At 34.1% G+C, this 19,931-nt stretch overlaps 1 protein-coding gene across 2 annotated transcripts in view; it reads left to right on the top strand.

Moving 5' to 3' along the window:
* The window catches only part of SCRG1 (stimulator of chondrogenesis 1), a 75,699-nt gene that overhangs the window by 5,093 nt on the left and 50,675 nt on the right, over positions 1-19,931 (top strand). Inside the window, exon 2 of one of the 2 annotated variants that reach the window (XR_011919955.1) lies at positions 7,150-7,485. The exons of the other annotated variant lie outside the window; for it this stretch is intronic. The gene's annotated coding sequence lies outside the window, so the exon portion shown is untranslated. Of the gene's footprint in view, positions 1-7,149; positions 7,486-19,931 lie in introns of those variants that run through there. 2 annotated transcript variants of the gene reach the window in all.

Below are 19,931 nucleotides of genomic sequence, written 5' to 3'. Positions count from 1 at the left end.
CAATCCCTCCGGGTACATTGTGCCTGCTAGGCTTGCAGCTAAGGTCTATCTATGCCAATCCCTCCTGGTACATTGTACCTGCTGGGTTTGCTGTTGAAGCTTTCCCATGACCTACCTTATCCCTTAAAATAGCATTTCTGGGCTTGCTGTGAAAGCCATGCATTGCCAGCTCTGCTTCTGTACATTTTTCCTGCTGGGCTTTTCTTAGAACTGAGAAGTAATGGTACCAGTTTACAGCAGTTTTTTTTTTTTTTCAGAACAGAGCAGAGTCTGCTGTATCTCCAATACACTAAGCCAATGCATGCTCAGACAATACCTGCTGCATTATATATTATCCATAGACTATTTCATTACATGAGCTGGTTGACATGCAAAAAAGGGTAGGTTAGCCACTATACATAAGTAAACCATGTAATTGTGATTGGCCAATGATTCTGAGTGCAGCATGTTGCATGTAGGTGCCATGGCCACCTAGGTATGGTATAGGATTCATAGTCCTAGGTGCCATGCTAGTAGAATATAAATAATAAACTGATTAGTTTCTAAGGGATTTTTTCACCTTGCTCTTTTTAAATTCCAGTATAATTCATTATAACATAAAATATGCAGAGCAGTTTTGTTTGGCCACTGTCCCATGTACCCAGGCATGGGGTCAGAAGGACATCTGTAGAGTGACATATAGGGCTGTGCTGTAATCCCAGGTCTCATTTGAAGATAAGAAGTGCTGCAGACACCTCGTACAGAGAAATAAATGATGTCTGGCGTTCTCCCCTTACAATGCTGGCCACTTCCTTGCCCCAGGCATCCCAAAGACTGTCCTTCTCTGGAGACCCCTGTGAAACCCAAACCAGACACCTATAGCAGTGTCAGCACATCAATGACAAGGGATTCTGAGATCATCATAATAAAGATGAATTTCCAGGAATAATGGAAAAAATCTGCTTTCACAAACATGTTCCTATTTTTCTTTTTTTTCTAACTTGTGTAATAGGATCATCAGTGAGAACAAGTGCACCATTCTGCTGCTGAGTTAGTAATAATTTACTAGCAGTTAATATTAATTCGGATAAAAGATCACCAGGGGAGTTAATCACAGTCATGATTATAATAAACACTCTGGGGGATTAACGATAAAGAGACACGTGGAAATAAAAATATAGAAAAGAATTCACGATTGCATATAATTCTCATGGTGATATAATGGATTTTTGCAAGGAGTGCCCCATCTGGGTACAGTGCAGCCATCTATTGCTTGGAACAGCTGCTCATTATTGTCAATGGTCCTGCAGGGTAAATACAGAGCGCTCTGGTGCCACCGTCTGTCCGATTCCCGCATTACATCTCCAGGGAATACGTATCAGTTTTAGTATTGTTAGGAACTTTTTACACAAAAAAACTAAATATAAATAATAATAAAACAAAATAAAACAAAAACAAAATATATATTGCAAAGCAAAAAAGTAAAAATGGAAATTAAATCTAGGTTGCATTGGTAGATGAGGTTTCAGTTTGCTACATTCAAATATAATTTAAAAGCAAAGTTGCTCATCGGTCTTTAAGGAAACAATTGACTGTAATGATACAAATTACCTATCTGACAATGAGATAGGGACGTGTAGCTGCCTCATCAGATATTGTAATAAGAATAAAAAAATGTAAAAAAGTAAGTATTATTATAATTGTTACTTTTATATTTATTCCCTGCACTTCTCTGGATGTTAGAAGCGCTAGATCAATGTAGTGCTGTAGTAAATCACCTTCAATGAATCACTTTTATTGCTAAATGGCCAACCTTATACACAAAGCTCTGCACAATTTTCATTTTGGATTGTTAAAAAAAGAAATTGTTAAACAAAAAAATATATATCATCGCGTAGAATGGGCTTATATGCAATAAATACAGGTACAACTTTTTAAAATATTGTTACATACATTATTACCCAGAGCAGTAATGAAGCATAAGCCACATACATGGGATATGTAATGGGCAGAATGTAAGTAGATGTATACATTTCAGCACCATCAAAAGGCCATGTTAGATTAGTTAAGACAGTGTAATGATAGACTTTTCATTTGAGAAGGATTTTTGTGAATGACATTGAACCTAAAAGTATGATAAATGAGATAATATCGTCCTGCTATTGTAAAATAATGTGTAGGTTAGTGCTAATCAGTACTATAGAGTTTACACCCCCTAGCTGGGCAAATATATGAACAATATATGTTCTATATGTTCAATATGTTCTATTATTCAGAGGACAATACATTTATCTATATGAGTGACATGATTATTCGTGATAATACCATTTCCACACAAATCACAATACCCAAAATCAAGGGTCAGTGTCCACGTTGCCACAATTCACATCACAGTAATTGTGAGACATTATTTCCACTTTGCCTGTCTCAGCTCTTTTCAGCAGCTGCATACATACATATATATATATATATATATATATATATATATATGTAATAGATAGCTCCCAGTCTGATATAATAAATGCCTGCTTTCGTTTTTTTCATTATTCATGTCATTATCGTGACTATTGTGTATTGTTCCTGTAACACCATTGCATTAAATGTTCCTAAGTACATCGCCATCTGACATCTGACTATCAAACTAGCTATGTATATATATATATATATATATATATATATATATATTTATTTATATTATTTTTTACTTTATTTTTTTTTTCTTCCTAAGTATATTGAGGCAGCTATCACTATAACATGGTTTCTATATTTTGTTTTATTTCATGTATACCTGCTATCTTACAATAATGTTATTGTAGTGATAATTTCCCGGACTTCCTGGATAAATGGATTTCTTATCCCAGTATTTCTCAGTGGTAAGTGGAGACTGCCAGAGATCATCGATCAATATTTACTGCAGTTTGACAGTAGTGATCACAATCACATTACATGTCTGCCTTCTCTTTTCTTGGGGAATAGATATCCTAAGAATATAGTAATCGCTATAATGTGTATATATATATATATATATATATATATATATATATATATGTTTGGATGTAGAGCTCTGTGCTATAATACCCCATGTATACATCTGTATGTATGTTTATATATGTCAATATCTGGTTGTTGGATGCAGTGCCTAGTGTCTCCTAGGTGTATACTTCAGAATATTTTAGGATCTTGAGATATATATATATATATATATCAATATCCCAGTTTCCTATAAATGGATGTAGAGCTTCAATTTATTTATTTATTTCATTATATATGTATATATATATATATATATATATCTCAATCTGTGGTATCTGGATGTAGTGCAGTGTCTCCTGGGTGAATACTCCAGGGTTTTCTGCTATGTTTGTTAATGATACATTGGAATGTGGATTTAGATAAACCTCTCATTTTCAGCCCCTTAATTGCCAGTAATGTTGCAGTGTTTATGAATTGCTGATACATAAATCGAGCTCTGATATTTTTCTGTTTGTTGGTTTTAGTGATCGGGATAAAATTGTGCTCATAGATATTTTAAATATCCCATGCCTGACTTGTAATTCCCCCATATGGTATGAATGTGAATGTTGGTGGAGGTGAACAAGAAAAAATAATTTTGCTCTAACCAGATAATATGGAAGGGTGACAATTTATTAACAGGTAATAGTTTATCTGCAAAGATTCATATTCATCATTTTACCACACCCTGCATTTTCACTGTTCCACTGGAATTATAGCAATACAATGTAGTTTGTAAAATGTAAGTATAAACTGATAAGAACACTTAATAAAGTAATAATATTAATAATAATGGTCCAGATAAAATGCAAGTTATAGTGCAGCCTCAATGTCCTATGTATTCTAAAATTTGCTAATAGAAACACACTGTTCAAAATAATCAAATGCATAAAGTAAAATCATAATGCATGCATGACAAAACCTTATTGCTACATTGTAGATATTGAAGCTGATTTACCAAACAATGTTATAATCTTCACACAACAATTTTGTGAATATGTACTTTATTATCCCATTATATAAAATACAAATTCTGGTTTGATAATTCAATAATTTTAATTAATTTTTACATGATTGTAAATCATGTATGTAAAGAGTCTCAACTCTCTTTGTAAACCACACCACTTTTATTAATGTAAGGCTTAGCCTGGTTAAATAATCATAATAGTATATTTAATAATAATAACAGTAATACTAATATAGAGTAGTTTCTAAATTTTACATAAAATTCAATTTATCTATTCTCCAATGAATCAGGATTCTATGAATGAATGGTCAGTACTGCAGATTCCTATAGGTGAAGGAACATAGTGCCTTTTCCCAGTGGTAATAATTTGTTAATAACACCGTTTATCAGTTTCCCAGCTATAAAAAAAGGCGTGCATGAAACTCCTGAAACTTGCACAGACCTCCCATAGGAAATAATGGACTTGGCTGGGTCTGATGTGGTGAGCTGACTCAAGACTAATTCCAGCACTGATTAAGGTCCCACAAGTTGTAAGCAAATGGAGAACAGGAAATCAGGTGGAAATAAATTTAATATTCTGAATTCCCACTTTGATAAATAGGCCCTAGGTCAAAATCAGAATATTACTATGTATAACCTTTGGCTGTGATAGCAGCCATTTTTTTGGCAACACATGGCACTAAAATGGCAATTGTTTCCCTCTTGCTAAGGTTTACTGGTCAGGAAGGGGGCTGTGTGGGAAAACATTGTTCTCCATTAGATCACCTATTTTACATGAGTCCTGAAACTATGACATATTGAACTGCATCTGTCAGTATGGGGGTTGGTGTTACAGTGATCATTTTATTGTAGTTATGGTCATTGGGAATCCATAGTGTGCTCCAGGATTACAGCTGTGCTGACAGCTAACAGCCCATGCAGATACTTACTATAGAGCGGGGGATTTAAATAGAAGTCAAAAACTAAAAGAATCGGCCAGTAGTGTCTGCTCATATGTGAAGTGTCTATAGACACAGCAAATAGCAACCATCACATGGCCATGCCAGGAAAGGATCATTAATATGTAACATGTAAACAGATCACAGCATTGCATAGGGACAAGTTCAATTCTCTTTGCTATTTCCAAATACCAGCATTGCTTTTGTAGTTTTCTTCAAAGATGTATTGCAAACATAGAGCTGATATATATATATATATATATATATATATATATATAAATTGTTGTAACTTTGCAAGATGTTCTGTGCAATGATCCAGTTATGCCTATCAGACCTACCTAGAGACTGATCAATTGAGCACGGTTTGGCCCCCAGCCTTTGATTGAACAAAGGCATTATTTTGCTTTACCCTCCTGTCTGGAATCTTCCAGTGTTAGTAAGACTGCAATGTGCAATGCAGTAGAATAATATTAGCTCAAGATCAATTATAAAAAAATGTATAATTTCATAAAATAAGTAGCTGAAACCTAAGGTAATGTTACTGCAATGTAGAAAACAATTGCATGAAATCACTTCATTTTTTCACTATATGTTTATGCAGTGGAAGTATTCCTTCTGGTATTTACACTTCTCTGAAACAGAACCCAGAGATAATTTTTAGCTCTTACATAAATAATTGCATTACATATATTATTATTATTACACAGTAATTATATAGCGCCAACATATTAGCGCTGTATAATAAATAGGGGTTGCAAATGACAGACAGAAACAGACAGTGCACTACACAGGAGGAGGGGAGGACCCTGCCCAGAAGAGCTTACAATCTAAGACATACAATCTACATAAATTCTTACATACATAAATGTCCCTGATAGACATATATGCATCCATCAAATTAGCAAATTGCTGAATTTAATTTTATAGGTGACAATTCTTTTTTTTTTAATCCATTATTGTAGAGTTATCTGTATGTTACCAGTAAACTTGCATGTCTGGCAGAAGGAAATATTACACTGTAGATATGTATAAATTTACTGAGTATATGGGGATCATCTGCATCATTTTATTGCAATTAGCTATTCCTGATGGTTTAAAAACTGCCCCCTATTCACGCAAAGTTATCTGTCACACTCACCAAAGCATTCATTAGCAATTATGTGTCTCACAGAGCTTTTTACCTCCAGGGATTTGGGGTTTACTGGAGAGAAGGCAGACACTTTCACTAAGAGCTTCACAAATATCAACAAAGGGATCTTCTTGTTAGGATATCAGCTTCAGATTTATGAATCCAAAAAACTTGTAAAATCAAGCAAATGGGACAATTTACTGTCCAATTTGGGAAAATATTCACCTTACTTTAACGGCATTTAGTTAATTATATGTTCACTAGCAACTGTTAATCCAAAAGATATCCTAATGGCTTTCCAATGTGATAGTAAAGTATTCCCTGCACACTGCTTTTAAGAAAGTTTATAATATTCCAGGTGTCCTGACTCATGGAATTGCAGGGATATCTGGGTATATTGGCTAATCAATATATCAATTTTATTATTTGATAGAATATTATCTATTAAAAAAAATTTAATTGCTCATCAGTTCTCATAAAACACCCAAAGATTGGTTTGATGGATGAGAAGTTGGCAGTGCTTCAATGGATTGGGATCACCTTAAACTGATCAAATAGAGGGTCTTGGGTTTGGCATTTTTTTGTAAAACGTACTTAGTTTAGTTGCACAGAAGGATCAACTTTATGATCATATGTGTGATCACCATTGCATAAAATTACAACCTACAATTCCACACAAAGATCAAGTATCAAAGCTACATACCTAATGGGTTTAATTAAAATAAAACTACTGAGCTGTATACAGACATCACTGTAAGCTTTATATACAAACCCCAAAGGGTGGACTATACCAAGATAAAGGGTTGTATCACTAGAATATGCAATATATAATAATAATAATTTATACATTTGTTGTTATTTGGATTAAGTAGAGATTTATATTAATTTACATGGCTATAGAGATGGATGAAAAAATAAAAAATATGAAATGTAAAAAAAAAACCTTTGAAATGTGAATAAATTGATACCATGATGATCACATTTTACAATCAGATTTTGCTTTACATGGTACAATATAATAGACATGAGCACAGCTTCACTACTAAGTGAACAGTCTTTACTCTTTTACTAACATACATTGCCTGTATTACAGTAACTGAATAAACTTATTTTTATTTATTTAGGTGAAATCAAATGTGAGACAAGGCTATAATGTTGCTAAGAGGAATGAAACTCCAGAATCCACTTTGGAATGTCAGCAGGATAAGCCTCTTATATTTAAATCTCTGACCCTTGTACAGAAAGCAGTATTGCTACCTCTGTGTATTTTTACGCTGCACATAGAGAATCAACATGGCTGCTCCCATTGTGAATTTTATTTTATAATTTAGATTTCCAGATGCTTGATTTGTAAAAAGAACTGGTGATCTGATATAAAACTTGCATCTTTTGTGAATGTAAAACTAAGTAGATGCATAAGTGCAATGCTATGAAACAAAGTAAAACATAATATTACTCTACCTCTCTGACATCATGTTGCTTGTTTATAAGATCAGTAAGTAGAGATTTGCAGATACATGATTTAGTGAAATAGTGTATTTTGAGTTTTTTGCATCCACTAATGTACAAGCACTCTTTAAACTGTCCTGGACAAAGCTAAGTTTTGAAAAGAGCATACAATCACTGCTCAATGTAAACCGTTCATTTTAGAAACACTTTTAGTGAAATTAGTTTTCTATATATATATCTAACACCACACATTCATTTTTCTCAATAAAAAGTTAAAACTATAAATGAATGTTAACAGAGATCTGTACAGAGAAAAATATGGCTGCCAATGTGGACCTCATTGACATCCGGCAATGCTGGATACCTCTTGTGGAATCTTCTGTGTTTAATAGCAAGGTCAGGGACAAGCATGCAGCAAAGAAAGTCAGTGTGAGAATATCCGGTTATTTGTTTCAAGTCAATATAAAAAAAGCAATAAAGCCATAAAATAAGAATGCAAGCTAGGTTGGTAACATTTTAAAATGGAGAGGTGAGGTGAATTCTACATATTTTGCTCAGTACAGATCTCTTAAAATGTTTTATTAACAAAGCAAGGATATAATACATTAGATGCGTTAGAAACATAAATCATCCTAAAAATATGTAAGATCTCCTTTTCTGCTTTAACATCATTAATAATTATAAAGTAATACAATTATTTTTAATACTTAAAAAATTGGGATGGGGTACTTTTTGGGTTTATTTTGCAATAGGGCCTAATAATAAAGAAGTGTTGTGCTGCAGTTTTCTTGCACATATATAAAGGATCAAAAAGGCAACTGTAGCACGAAAAACAGCCAAGCAACCTAACTTTTTGAATGTACACACTGTTTTATATAAATAAAAATGTTAAACAACAGGAAACACAGTATTGAACAAACCTAAAATAGCGTAGAGGGAAAGGAAAAAGCTGTATTACATTTACTACTACAGACTAAACCATTTTGTCTTAAAGTCTACACCTCTTTGTAAACGTGGTATAGTTCAATAAAATACACTAAAACTTGGTAAAAACATCTGAAAATTGTTAACAAATAGTGAACTGGAGAAATGCAATGCTGACAAATTATTTGCTGATTAAAACCAAACAACCCATTTTTACAATAGAATGAAAAAGGCTGTTACAGAGCAAGGGTGCACTAAAAATTGAAGCGTGTAGTTATTGACTTTTGTATATAGCCCCCAAATCCTTACATACATCTATTGCCTCCAAAAAAAATATGAGAAAACAAAATGCTGTTTGGTAATTACTGTACCCAAATTATGGGGTGATATATTAGAGGTGCACTAAACAACTAAACTTTTTTTCTGTTCAATCACAAAACAGGTTAAGAGAAATGTTTATTATGGGCTTTTCTCCTCATCATTATGGTTTTTATGTACAGATTTGATAAACAAAAAAACATTTTTAAAACTTTAAATAATTTTATTCAGCAAAATATCAAAAACAATATCAAACCATAAAAAACAACAACACCCCCAGAACAGAATAATACATGGCCACATGGAGCACCAAGATAATATTGATGACATTAATAATATCCTTCACCACATTACAATCTCCCCTTCCAAAAAAGGGTTAAAAAGCAAGGAGTTCTAATAAATTTACTAAACCTTACAAAAACTCAGGGGGGTGGGAGGGATACTGTATTCATAGACACCAACCAAACCCCTACACTTCAAGTAATCGGGAAAATTGTAAACAAAAACACTTTTTATTAGTAGCAAATACTAAAAACTTGTAAAATAAATTTAACAAATACATACAAATTGTGAAATTGCAATCAGTACTATTATTTTTATTATTATTATTATTAATAATAATAAACAGGATTTATATAGAGCCAAAATATTACACAGTGTTGTACATTAAATAGGGGTTGCAAATGACAGACAGATACAGACAGTGACACAGGAGGAGGAGAGGACCCTGCCCATAATATAATAAAATGATCAAAAGTAACATATTAATGGAGTGAATTTTACATTATTGTTATCATCATGGTCGTTGTTATTATCAAACACATTTTAAGTTACTAAAAGAACTTAGGAACATCAGTTTCATATGTTGTATTATTACATTATTGCATGTGTCTCCACCATTATCCACTGTAAGGAAGTTGGTAACAGTTCTAAAATAAGCTAAAAAAATACATTTTTGTGCAGCATATATGTATTTTGTATATTTTTGTTGGATACCTTTTTCAGTTTTTTTGTTTCTATTTTCTGCTTATTCATTTTTTTTGCTGTGTGCCTTGAGGAAAACCCCAGTTATAGCTGGAACTGACCATATGGGAACATTTATCCTTATCTTCTGGTGACATCTGTATTATTTTTGGTTTCCCACTTTCTTGTCTTGGTGACAATGCTCTCAAAAAAGGGAAACAGCAACAAAAACTGGACAGATATTCTAATCCTTCCCCAATCTAAATGTTATAACCATACATGCACACTGTAAATGAAATTGGCTCAAAAGGTTTAATATATAACTTATATAAAATAATGATTGCAATGGCAAATAATCCTGAAAAGCATTAAAAATAATGGTACTTCTGAGTACAGTTAGCTCATGAATCAGAATATTGATTTTGAAAGCAAAAACATGTTAAATGCAGTGGTAACACAAATTCAGCAGAAATGTATGTCAGGAATTGGAGTACAGAGCCTAATAAATTTGCCATACAGTTGGGATAACGTGCCAACAGACAGAACAAAGTCAGCCAAAATGAAGGATCTGAGCACATTGGGGTTGATTTACTGAAGGAATAAAAGCTTTTCACTAAGCAAAGTGAATATCTTTTTTATTATGTGTATGTTCAATTAGTAAGGTGAATAATGGTGCTCATTTTAAATAACTAATTATGTGCAAGGAAAAATGAAAAAAAAAACAAGATTTTAGTAGGTACATGATTGGTTGAATAACGTTCCCAGAGCTTGATCAACATTCACTTTGCTCATTGAAAGGCTCCATGAACCTAAAACGCTTTTGGATATCAATGGCCTGACACTGATCAGAAGAAAATGGACTGGTCCAGCTGAATTTTTTAAAATGTTTATGTGAGTCTTTAATTAAGTGTCAGTCAGTGCAGATGGTCCATATGAAATGCATACATGTGCTAACACTTAGGTGAGAAAAATGTGAAAAACCTTTTTCCTGAGAACGCTCATACAGGTGCTTATAAACCAACAATCAGTAATGGTACTTTCCTAAAAAAACATTCAAAACATTGTAATCAATCTAAAAAAAGATTCAAACATTTAAAGTAAATCAAATGAGATCATACGGCAAGGTGAATGCATTGAATATGTGTCTTCATAGGATAATGTCACGACACATACTAGGGTTGGTTCACAGAATTATAGCTGTTGACTTTTCAGATTGAATAAATAAGGGAACTGGTAAATACAGAAAATAAAATATGTATATGGAAAGATATCTGGTAAAGTAAACCGTCTGTATACCTAATAAATCAATGGGCAATGTGGTGGCTTAGAGGTTCGCACTCAGGCCTTTGACAAAGTTTGCAGGTTCTCCCCGTGTGGGTACTCCGGTTTCCTTCCACATTCCATAAACATGCAGTTAAGTTATTTGGCTTCCCCACCCTAGGCTGTATTATTGACATATGACTATGGTGGGGACATTAGGTTGTGAGCCCCTTTGAGGGACAGTTAGTGATATGACTATGGACTTGGTACAGCACTAAGGAATATGTCGGTGCACAATAAATACTGTGTAATAATATTAAATCAATCACAATGGCATGCCTGGTATATTTGGGAACATCATTTGAGTTGTCTGTTATAGCTAACTTAATCTAATATCTGTTCTTAAAAGGCTGGATCTTTGTGTGTTAAACACAATGCACATGGTGAGCTTTGATGTGTTTCCTAATGATTTTTTTTGCATTACTCAGCAGCCAATGAGAAGTGACACTAATGCAGAATATTTGTCTTTTTTTTATTACTGTCTCCCATTGAGGAGATTACCTTTAATTTCTTGTGCTAGTGACCCCAATCATCAGGACTGTAAGTATCAGAAAATCTCCCTAACGGTACAGCAGAATGAGTACTCAATTCAAATTTTATTTCCCATCACAGGAGTGGGTTAGCAGACATTGACAAATCTAATCATACAATTTCTATCATGTTTTACTGCAATTCCAATTTTTGATTTTTCTCCAAATTAGTGAAATTAATTCAGGTTTTGAAAAGTGTAACTGCAGCAAGTTATTTATTAAATAAATTAAATGTTCTTTAACATTACTTTTTAATGAGCATTGTAAACATAGCAATAAATATATAATTGTGCAGCTGCATTTTGTACTTTTGAGCCTAAAAATACTTGGTCATTAGATTTGGTTTATGATGTTATTGATGTGTTTATATTATTTAGAAAATAACTAACAAAATAAATAAATCATCCTACAATATTCTTTATGCCACCATCAGCATATAAATATGTTAATACCTATTCATTATTGGAGCTTGCAGCATGCCATCCCGAGGGGCCCTTATGGATATGTAAGCCCTCCCTTGCTATGTAATGCTCTCAGACAAGTGCAAACATTTCCTTAACTCACATTGTCACCATCTAGTCTTCTGACCGGTCTGAGAACAAATCAAAGCAAGAAAGGCCTTATTCATGAGTCAAAGATGGACAGACGCCAAGGCTGCAATCAAAAAAATACTATACTGTATATAGAATACATTTCTACATATATATACATTTTTCAACATATGAACAGTACTATAATTAATATTTAAAATGTATGTTTTTTAGGTACAATTTTGTATTTTCATTATATCTGTTTAAGGAATAAAATAATTATTGTATTACCAATATTTGTAAAGTGGCATTTTTGTGTATTTATTCATATGATTTTATGTTTACTTTCTTTTTATTGTTTAATGTGTTTTTGTTAGTTATACTTGTGCACATATTGTTTTGTAATTTCACTTGGCTGTGAATTTTAAGGAATTATAATTTGGTCACTGTAAATGAATTGCTCACAGAAACGTACTTGTCACAATCTTGTCATAACTTGAGCATTTATCTGTATTCTATAGTGACTCTGTCATTGTAAAAGTATTGGAGCTGCCACTGCCAACTTCTCCTTTCAATGTGTTAGTTTCCCTGGCTGTCAAGCTGGCATTTTGGCTTTAGTGCTTTCTGAAAACAAATATTAAGATAAAAAACTTTTTGGCACTCAATTATAGCATTTTTTTCACTGGATCCAAGCACAATCAAGCAAAAGGTTTTTAAAAGTTTGTGTCAATGGCAGCCACCATACAGTTTACATGACAGAATCACATTAAGTGCACTTTAAGTAAACAAATGCAACAAGTGAGCACCCTTTAACTAGTAAAAGTAGAGTGAAAATGTGCTATTATATTATATATATATATATATATATATAATATACATAATATTAGACTACCTTTTTTATAACTTTAGAAGATTGTCAATGATAAGTGATAACACTCGTCTTCAGCAAGTTATAGAGTAATTTTCTGAACATCCCCAGCCTGATTTATCTCTAAGTTAATAAAATTCATATGTAGTTTTTTCTGGAGATTATTAGAACACAGGATACTCATAATGAAAGCGTTACAATGGACAATAGCATTTTAAACTATACAACTAACGTCCTGTACAATTATCACACAGAAGAAACCTGACAATTGTCTCTCAGATGCCACAGCCTATTCGGTTTATATACAAATCTGGGTACTTTTACAAAAATATGTTTTTATTTAATGCTAAGTGATATTTTATTTGGCCCAGTCTAATCCAAAACTATCAGTCTCATAGAACACCATGAGGGAAAGGTGATGTTAATTTACAAACAGTATAGGCTGTTCAAGTAGAAGTAAATTTTGGAAAGCAAATGTTGTACGAAGTCATGTGCAGGATAAGTAAAAAAACGACATGATTGGGTATTCAAAGTAACTACAAGTTCACCTTAATCATTAATATTCATTTTACAACATGCGTTTAGTTAGGTGAACAGACTTCTCTCCTTTTGACATATCTGCAGGCATGATATAAAAAACAAAATATTTTATAAAATCATCTATTCGACATCCAATATATTTCTTTCTTTCTTGATGCTGCTTCGTGCCTGGAAAATGGAGATAAATAATACAAACCTTGACACTCACATTTAACTATTCATGCATTATAATAATAATTTGGGCTGGCTGTAAATATATTGATTTTTAAATGCTGCTTCCCTGCACATAAAGGTGCTTCTTGGGAAGTGATTAAAAATAATTCATATTTTTAGAATTGTCTTTGTCTGGTTGTTGCAAATATATATCTACAAAAAATAAAAAATGTTAAATAAGCTCTTCAGGGCAGGGTCCTCTCCTCCTCCTGTGTCACTGTCTGTATCTGTCTGTCATTTGCAACCCCTTTTTAATGTACAATGCTACGTACTAAGTTTGCTCTATATAAATCTTGTTAAATATTGTTATTATTATTATTAATAATAATAATAATAATAATAATAAAAATAATACATATTACACCATGCACATGTACAAGCAACAGAATGCATTTACTTGAAAAAAAAAACTCTGCTTGCTAAGCAAAATAATGTTTAAAAATTATGGTAAGCTGTGGTCACGTTATGTATCATCCATGTGCATAACACTATTTGATCTTGTCTGCTCCTAACCTCAATGAACATTCCCTAGTTTTTAGTAAAACAATCCCAATGAGCATATATGTGGCCAAAATAAGTAAAAAACCTTTGGAAAAATTTAGGTATTGTCAAATTGTGCTTCTCATTTCACATGTCACGTGAACATAACGTGACACCCCCCCCCCAAAAAAAAAAGAAGTTAACTGGGAATATGAATTTAAAGAAAAAGTATATCTCATCCCAAACACATCATGTAAATACCAAGATATTATTTTTATCTTCTATTCAGATTAATGTTGCATTACATACACATACATATTTACATACATAGTATGTTATATACCCATGTGCTGTTTAACATAAGACTTTAAAGATATTATAAACACAAAATCCAAGAATAATATAGATCAATATGTGAAAACTCTTTCTGAGTGATGTGTTTTGTGGCATCCAAAGCCACTTCTTCAGAATATTAGGGTTCCATTTATAAATAAGGGAATCAGACATTCCCTCAAGGAAAATTCTCCAAGTCCATGTGTTTTATCAGGAGTAATTGAATCTGACCAGGGAATGTTTGAGGGAATGGCCGTTTTTATGATATCACTTGTATCCAGGACCTACAAAATAATATTACCTTAGCACACGTTTGTACAGGGATTATTGTATCAAAATACAGAAAACAAAAAAGCAAAAAACAATATATTCAAAATATCACATACTAAAGAGGAATGACTCTCTCAGTATGACAAAAAGCATAACTCTAAATGTCTATTCGCTAGTTTGATCTTTTGATCTTTTCTTTTTCTAAGTTAGCATTCTCTATTTTATTAGTTATTCAACTTCTCAGCTCTTTGCACTTGTGCTAGAAAGGACCATTGCAGTGCCCTGAACCAAATGTGGAATGCTGCCCAAATATTGTTTGCAGGGTTCAGGTCGTGGCTGGGCTCGTGTTCCTTATACTGTACATACCAACCCCTGACATGAGACATGAGTTGTAACTTCAGTGTATTGGTGGATGTTACTGATGTTACTGTAAAACATTCCAGATGGAAGAGTTTTTCTCTATTTCTGTTCTGATGACAACCTAAAATTTTAGATTTTCTATCACTGTTGGGCACAACGACAATGTCCACCAAAGAGAGAGTGAAATTTCCCAGAATGGGCACAGGAAGCATTACCTCTAAGCAAAGTTTTGGCTTTACAGGGTCACATTACTGCCTGCATTAGGTGGAGATTTCATGTTGTTCAGTGACAAGGTCTTTTAAAGATTCAAGGGAACTGACCAGCATGGGTATATTGCTAAAGTAGTCCTTCATACTCGGAAATATTGATGTAGAGTAAACCATATATAGAATTAGGGTGAGTATATCTATCTTCACAAGGTATGCAAAAACAAAAAAAAGGTATATGGGATGATGGGGGGCAGAAGGCTCTTTAATATGTGGCCAAAGATGGAATTCAATACCCAATAGTGCATAGGAAAACTTAAGCTGCATACACACGTGCAATAGTAGTCGTTGTAAAGGATCTTTCACGATCCTTTCAAACGACTGCACGATGAATGAACAAGTGCTGTACGCTCCCCCCCCCCCCTCTGTGCGCTCTCCCCCATGCCTTGCATTAGGATCGTTAGTCGTCCATCGTCCTTGGATCCGCCAGGACAGTCGCTCGGTCAATGGATGACAGGCGCTGTACACATGCCAGATTCTGGCCCGATATCACCCTTGAGACGATTATCGGGCGATGACCGTTGGACGTGTGTACATAGCTTTAAAGAGGGCCTAAACTCAAAATTTTTACTTTACATAAAAGGATAGACAACTCTTGTATACAAAGTAAAATTGGCTTTTTTTTTTTTTTAATGCAACACCATTTAAAAAAAAAGCACCTCTCCTTTTTGTCTTGATCTCCACAGTGTGCACAAAAGGGCATGAGGAGAAGAAGCCTTTTCTTTAATGGGGAAAAAAATGCAGATCTCATGCAGAGGAAGTGAGATCGGAACTCTTTTTTTCCTTCTTTCCCCATCTACATCACCCGATCTTGGGTCTGTGTAGTGCGAGATCCGGTGACCTATGAAGAAGACCAAAGAAGATAGCGGCACCAATAGCTTCCTTTGTACCGGGACAATAGAGATACCGGGACAATGTGGGACCTGATTGAGGAAAGGGTGATTGAGGGATCTGCGGGATTAAAGGTAAATATGATTATTTTATTTGTGGTTTAGTTCCGCTTTAAATGAATGTACTCACATTTGGAATGGATTTGATGATATAGAAACCACAACCTTAATTAATTATATTCTTTTATTGGATTTCTTATATTCTTTAGTGCAGTCCTCTGAATTATTTAGGCCACCTTACCACAACCCAAATGCCAGTCCTCTGTTGTTGTAAAAGTTCTCTCTTTTTCAATATTTAAAAAAATATTATGTTAAAACTCCTCAGTCCATTCACATGCACACCTCAGCTCATGCCATAAACTGTCTCAACACTTAATGTAGCAGGTGGATGGAGCTGAGTGATAATGGTAAATAAATCACCATTCATTTTACTGAGGTTCAAAGATTTTTAAATATCCCCGTTATTTTATGATACTGTGTGGACCCCTTGTGTGCAAAAGTTTATATGATTTGGCATAGTACCAGACACAACCTTTTACTGAGCCGTTCTCCACAGGGGGAGTCTGGGGAAGAGTACGGGGGTGAGAGGGGTTAAGAAGAATATCAACATCTTGCCTTTATTTTCACAGCAGTTATAGTAGATCACATTTCACAAAGCAGCATGAGCTATGCTAGCAGAGTAAAGGAAACTTACTAGGTTGTTAAATTATTGCAGTACACTGGCGTCATCATACCCTTCACAATGTATTCAGAGCCCGCTATGGCTTTTCTTTACTTAACCCATGTGGCACCTGACAGTTACCTGTACCATTTATACTAAACCTGGACTCCAGGCTGATAAAATAAGGCACTGAGTCAAAAAAATATCTTAAAGTGTATTTTTCTATTAAACTAATGTAGGTACCTGAAAGCAAAGGTGGAGAGGAAAGGGTTTTTTTTAAACTCACATTTTTTTTTTTAAAAAAGGTTAAAACGTGTTGTTAGGTTCTCTATAGGATAACAGAAAACTTACTTTGCCTGGTAAACATTCTGTATTCTCTTTGTACATCAATCTCAGTACTGGAATCCTAAAAATGTTGTTAAAGAACTGTACAAGTGTATATATTATATGGAAAAGTTCCATGATTTGATTCCATCTTGGATCAGACAATTCCAACCTCGGATCAGAAACTCAGAGCAATACAAGTTCTGGTCTGATATTCCTATACTTGTTAATGACAGGTATAATACAGCTCATTAAAAAAAATGAAATACAGCTCTAAATTTACAAATCTGATTGATTGTTTGACCATTCTAATTAGATTCAATCCCAGTAATAATTTTATTTTTCTGAACACATCTAGCCTCAAGCTATGGAAACAAAGTTTTCATAGCCTACTTGTTTAATATAGACCCTGGTTTCTGAGGTCCCCCATATCTAAAATTATGCAGACTTTTGCTGCCAGAAATAGATTAAGACAATGGGCCTGATTTATTAAAGCTCTCCGAGGCTGGAGAGGATACACTTTCATCAGTGATGCTGGGTGATCCAGCAAGCCTGCAATGGATTTCTTCAAAGTCATTTGCTAAATGTTTTGAATCCTGGACCAGATCCACTGCAGGTTTGCTGGATCACAGAGTTTCACTGATGAAAATGTGGAGAGCTTTATTAAATCAGGGCCAATGTACCTATTTTTGCCTTGAGAGTAGATTGAGAGTGATAAAGATTGCTCCATTCATACTATTTGTACTGGTATGGCCTCTGCCTGCCTTGAACACCAACTGCCTAGAAATCTTTTTTCCTGATGTGAAAAGAAGTTACAGCTTAGCCCCCTAAATAGCCACTGGGCTGCCTCGTCTGTATTGATTCTGAAGTTCTGGTTCATATTTGAGCCCCGCTTTGTATGTGACACTGTGGTTAAAGCTAAATTACAAAGCATGAGCACAAGTGCTTTCTGCCCTCATTATAAATGTGCACAATGACAAAGTTTTTCCATGCATTCCAATAATTTCAACAAATTCTTGATTAAATTGTGAAACAAAAGCAAATAAAGCTGTAACTGTACTGCAGATATAAACCATACATAATACTCCAAACCTCCACGAGCCTTCACCTTACAGTCTATATGCAGCCAAACCATTTCTAAGAAATAAAATAATGATAAATACAAATTTTACAGTTGCCACAGAACAAAGTGCACAGGAAATCTTTTAATGGAGACATTAAATATTTTCTTGTGTGGTTTAATATTCATCACTTAGACATCAGTAATCAGATTTGCAGCAAATATGGATTAAAGCAGATCTGGGCGAAGTATATCTTCCTTCACACAGTAAGAAATAGATCCTAGATGGGCTTTCATTACACTCCTTTAAATCCTTTTACCACACTTGTATATTAGCCATGCCATACTTGTTAACTAAAATAAATATTGTCCTGCATTGCATCAACACAGCTCTTTAAAAATATCCACACAATAAGAGTGATTTTTCGCATCCTATAACACGTCCATGTAATACGGTACATTTATTTTATGTGGCCAGAGTGTTGATGGGACATTAAATGCAGTGTACTGTGGAAGTGAAATTGCTCAAGCCATGTAAAAGTGCATTTTATTTGGCTATATAATCTCCTTTTTGGCAGGCTCACCTCTCAGTCCAGTCTTTAGATCACATACATTAATGTATATTCAAAGCCTGTATGGCTCCCACAAGCTGCAGCTGGGAAAATGATATTCTGATGCACAAATAAGGTAGTCAGTGACCACTACTTTCAATACAACATATGACTAAAGTAAAATTTACAGCACCGAAGCATGTTTGTTTTGCTTCAAGCGTGAGTGAAGATAAATATTGTTGTAGAATGAGGTCCTTACACATGCATTAAATGGTGGCAAGTTTCTTCTTTATTTATATGCTACATAAACACCATTTATTGTGGTTTATTTTTCCTAGGCACATGCAGGTTAGAATGGCTTGCCAAACAAGAATTTTAATTTAGCAAGGTAAGACTGTGACTTAAGCGCAAGCCACTCTCACATGCATGCAGTGCCTTGTACTCCTGCAATTCATTTATGTTTAAGGTCCATAAAGAAATCCCCAAGGAAAAATAAATCTATAGTGAAATCAGCAATGAAAGGAGAGAAGAAAACAAAAGGCTACATGGTTTCTTTACAATTTATCTCATCCATACTAGCTCTGCCAATGACCACCCTACTTATCATCATTAATTTATATCATGTCATTTATATCATTTGAAGTCAAGATAATATTTGTTAGCATGTTGTTTATACATACATAGTTGCAACAAACATTCTTTTATTTTATACTGTAGTTAGTGGTGCTGCCACTAGGTGGTAGTGTTATGTTTTATACTTGTTTAATATTTCTTTTGTTATGGAACTACATACAGGTAGTCTCCGGGTTAGGAACATCCGACATACGGACAACTCCTAGATACAAACGAGGCTTCCCTGATTTCTCCTGTGCAGGACAGAGGCTTGATGGGGGGGGAGGGGGGTGGTTTGCTTGACTTGCAGAAGAAATCTTTTGCTAAACACAGCTGAGGTTGTGGGAGATCTTACAGAGTGAGCTCTTTCTGCAGCCTCTTGTAACTCTTTAATGACCAAAGCACAGCTTGCTCCGGAAGTTAATGAATGTCTAGGCTCCATAA

This window comes from Pyxicephalus adspersus, chromosome 3 (assembly GCF_032062135.1).
Source record: "Pyxicephalus adspersus chromosome 3, UCB_Pads_2.0, whole genome shotgun sequence".
NCBI classification, from domain to species: Eukaryota; Metazoa; Chordata; class Amphibia; order Anura; family Pyxicephalidae; genus Pyxicephalus; species Pyxicephalus adspersus.
The sequence above is the reverse complement of the archived record's forward strand: the minus strand, read 5'-3'. Positions and strand labels throughout refer to the sequence as shown.